Source organism: Dreissena polymorpha, chromosome 1, assembly GCF_020536995.1.
Source record: "Dreissena polymorpha isolate Duluth1 chromosome 1, UMN_Dpol_1.0, whole genome shotgun sequence".
Lineage (NCBI taxonomy): Eukaryota > Metazoa > Mollusca > Bivalvia > Myida > Dreissenidae > Dreissena > Dreissena polymorpha.
In genome coordinates, this window is record NC_068355.1 from 90,716,445 (window position 1) to 90,721,028 (window position 4,584).

Here is a 4,584-nt window from a genome sequence, read left to right on the forward strand (position 1 = left end):
GAAACTGAAAGTACAGACGCTTTACAAATACATGCACATTGAACAACGGATTCAGTTAGATTGAATATGATGTATGTCGTCGTAAATAATTTTGTCAGACGCTTTATTTAACTATGAAATCTAGTCCGCAAAGCGTTTGAATAACTTTGACTGTTTTCCTGCTCTGTCATCCAGGCGCTTGCTAAATGAAAGCGTCGCCGCGTTACGATGATAAGGTCACAACATACCAAAAGATTTCCTGCACAAATTCAATGTAAAAGCAATAACTTTAACAAAAAATAAAGTCAAACTTTTGCGCGTAGACACCCCCATAACCATACCTTTTCTTAAAGAGCATTCCAAGCCGCAATGATTTAAACAATAAAAAACATAGGTCATCCAATATGTAAGAAAGAACTCAATGCGAATCAGCGGTCACTGTTTTATGGCCATCTTTTTACCGGCATCTCTCCAGTTGATGATGGTTTCCAGCCAACTGTCAAAGTCTTATGTAGTCTCCAACCTAAAAGCAAAACAGGGAATTTGTAGTATACAACAATGTTTTCCCTACCACATGAACACAGAAATATTCAAAAATAAAGTCATGGCAAGTGCCCGTACAGAGAATTGTGTCTTCAAATAAATGAAGATTTTGTTTTTAGAGGGTATAGCATTGAACACCAAAAGTATTTAGTGTATTGTAACCTATAAGAGAAATTTATTTTGACTGAAATGTGTTTTTCTTTCATATTATTATCTTCCCATCCATATTGCACCAATATATTAAGTTTGGCTAGATTAGCTGTCCATTTGGCCATTCGGTATCATATTTTCACACGCGGGTGTTTTCAGTCCGAACAAGGCGATATTAGGCCTGTTAAAGCTTAACTGCCCCTTTAAGATTCAAAGCTGTTGGGTTCAATATCTGCAATAAAATACCAAAACAAACCAAATAGACATGCAAGTGGGGCTAATGTGTGGTGGGGAAAGAATGAATTTGTTAGATATTTTCACTCTATGCAATTTTGATAATGTCTTTTTTGTGTGTTTTTTTTTAATCATCCCAAAAATGCCAATTTCAAAGCAAAAACAATCCAATTTCATTCAAGACAATAACCTAATTAGTCAAAATGAGAGATCAAAGATACTTTGAAGTGTAGAAATCAATAAGCTTCCAATAACTTGTTATTTCACACCAATAAAAGTGTAAAATCTTGAAAGCGCCTTGTCGATCGGTGCCCATTTATTTACCAGCCGCCAATGAAATATTCTAGCATATAATGTCATGGGTGCCTTTTAACTGCAGCAGATGGTCAATAGCATTGCCAGCTCTCATTTAGAGGTTCAAGACAATACAAATTTTCATATTTTGGACACAAAATAAGTACTTTAGGCTATTTTTATGGTGGCAATCTGGTCCAAAGCGAATGAATACAATGCTCATTTGTGGGTGGGGGGGGGGGGTTAAGCTGGAAGGAAAAGTTAAATTGAACAAAATACACATATGTAGGCAAGCATTATAAGCTTAGCAATGATGTTCCATGTAGTAACAGGGGTAGAAAGGCAGTTCAGATCCTGAAAGGGGTTTCTAGTACTTCTTTTGGGGACACAGCTTCCTGCAGAATTCTCAACACAACAAATAGCAATGTTTCATGTCACCTTTCTATGCAAAGAAAAACGAATAAGGACAATACTGTCATTAAATCACTGAATGAGAGAAGCATGTACCAAATAAAAAACAAAACAAGTTGCTGAAAGTGCCAAATTTCGTCAAAAAGATCCCTCTAAGGTAAATGATGAAGGGGACACTTGCTATAACAATGCTATGTTTAAGTAAGGCGCGACACCCTTTTAAGCCAGAACCATGAATATAAGCATATTGTGAGAAAACAATACCAAAAACAAGCTAATTGTAGGGTTACAAGTAGCAAATCAACTCAGCTGTACTGCATACATGCTCAGGAACAAGGATAAACCTGTGAAGTGTCAACTTCAGCTGCCAACAAAGCACGAGCTTTACATGTCAGGACGCGGAACTATCAATACAAACTCGAGGAGAATTACATGACGGCAAGGGTGTGAGTGACCACAAACCGGATTATGACAGTCTTTCACACCTAAAGCATCATGCATATGCTTATTTGCTTGTGTACATGATAACAAAATGATATTATTACCTGTTTTGCCATCAACAACCCTTATCCAGTGGCCCTTGACTTAGTCGCAGACATTCCTCTTCCTGAAAAAGTCAAAATACCCAATAGAAAAAGATAAAAAAATGAAACAAAAACATGCATTTTTGTATTTTAAGTGTACTTTTATGAATAATATAAAGTGATAAAGCTTGCTAAATTCATGATTGTACTAAATATGAAGGCTGGCTCAGTTAAGCATCTGCTGCACTGTCCATACTGTAAAAATGCCTGCCATTCCATGTCGGTGAAATGGGGCTCTGTTTGAATGTTCATGCTTTTCGCAAAAGCTTTAGTTGCGTTACTCGATCACGGAGTCCCTGGCGTTGAATTCTAACTTCATGTAACACATTAACGCGACACGGTCAACCAATATGCGGTTGAATTTAAGTCGGAAAGCAATTTAGCCCTTATTCCACTATATAAAGGTGGGGGGTCAACTTGAAAAACAACTATTCCAGGTCAAATAATCTGAATTCATGCATTTAATGCACTTATTTTCTTCCCTTTTGCTAAGAAATGACCAAAAATCTGCTTTCCCAGTCATATTTTGCACTTGCAGATGATATTTCATTTTTATCATAAGTTAGTTTAGGTCACAACATACCAAAAGATTTCCTGCACAAATTCAATGTAAAAGCAATAACTTTAACAAAAAATAAAGTCAAACTTTTGCGCGTAGACACCCCCATAACCATACCTTTTCTTAAAGAGCATTCCAAGCCGCAATGATTTAAACAATAAAAAACATAGGTCATCCAATATGTAAGAAAGAACTCAATGCGAATCAGCGGTCACTGTTTTATGGCCATCTTTTTACCGGCATCTCTCCAGTTGATGATGGTTTCCCGCCAACTGTCAAAGTCTTATGTAGTCTCCAACCTAAAAGCAAAACAGGGAATTTGTAGTATACAACAATGTTTTCCCTACCACATGAACACAGAAATATTCAAAAATAAAGTCATGGCAAGTGCCCGTACAGAGAATTGTGTCTTCAAATAAATGAAGATTTTGTTTTTAGAGGGTATAGCATTGAACACCAAAAGTATTTAGTGTATTGTAACCATAATTCCAATGAAGGTTTCAATACACTAAATGATCGCTTCATGTAGGGCTGTACTCTCTAAAAAAATATTATAGTTGACAGGAAGGCATGTTTTACACTTTTTACCATTATTCGGGTGTTATCTTGCGGAGATAATGGTAGGGCATGAATAGGTGTTCACTACTGAATCCCTGAAATATGATACACTAAGACTATAGTAAACCATTGCACTAGAAAAGGTTACATTCCACTAGGAAACGGCCGAAAAAAAAGTTGCAAAAACAGTCGATTTTGATTTGTGTCAAGTTCTTTCTTGCTTTGCACATGACATATCTTTTTTATTGCATAAATCGATTCCGCTTAGAATGGCCTTTAAGAAAAGGTATGGTTATGGGGGTCTCTATGTTCAAAATGTTGCATTTATTTTCGCTCAAAGTTGTCACTTTTACATTGAATTATATAGGGAAACTATTTAGTGTATTATGACCTAAACGCAAAACCAGGCCTAGTCACAAAGGAGCCGAATTTACAGAAAATCATCATTTTTAGTGGGATATGACGCGTTTTGGCAAATTTCACGGAATAAATGCGTTTGTTTCACGAATTTAAGGAGCATCGTGAGTTTTTAAGAAAAAAATATGTTTTCAGAGGAAAATAAGAAAAAAACGTACAAAAACTCGCATTGAACATCTCAAATCGCAACAATTTGTGCTGAAAGAGCTCATGAACACGTTTTAATAGTTGTTAACTTCTTTTTCTACATAGCTTGTAACAATATTCCAGTATTTTGACCGATTGTTATTATTTAGGGTAATCGTTTTACGCCTGAACGCCCGTTATAAATCAAAGCTCCGAACGCGAAAGCCACATGGCTTATCAGGCGTTATAATAAAATGCATTTTGAAGCATTTCTACGTGAAAGATCGGTCTGAAAATTGGCATGCACATAGAAAATAGGTTTAGACGTACCGAGAAGTGCTTATTTTTCGCGATGTTAACAGTAAACGCTGTTTTATAGGTTACAATACACTAATTGATCGCTTCATGTAGAGCTGTACTCTCTAAAAATATCATAGTTGACAGGAAGGCATGTTTTACACTTTTTACCATTATCCGGGTGTTATCTTGCGGAGATAATGGTAGGGCATGAATAGGTGTTCACTACTGAATCCCTGAAATATGATACACTTGAAGACTATAGTAAACCATTGCACTAGAAAAGGTTACATTCCACTTAGAAACAGCCGAAAGAAAAAGTTGCAAAAACAATCGATTTTGATTTGTGTCAAGTTCTTTCTTGCTTTGTACATGACATATCTTTTTTATTGCATAAATCGATTCCGCTTAGAATGGCCTTTAAGAAAAGGT

At 36.1% G+C, this 4,584-nt stretch overlaps 1 long non-coding RNA gene across 1 annotated transcript; it reads right to left on the reverse strand.

Annotated features, from left to right (window-relative positions):
• Window positions 1–216: 216 nt before the first annotated feature.
• LOC127866564 (uncharacterized) lies at window positions 217–3,152 on the reverse strand. Its single transcript, XR_008043037.1, has 3 exons — window positions 2,992–3,152; window positions 2,157–2,218; window positions 217–502 (listed from the first exon to the last, which is right to left on the reverse strand). It is a non-coding gene; the product is annotated as an uncharacterized LOC127866564 (long non-coding RNA).
• Between the last annotated feature and the right edge of the window lie 1,432 nt (window positions 3,153–4,584).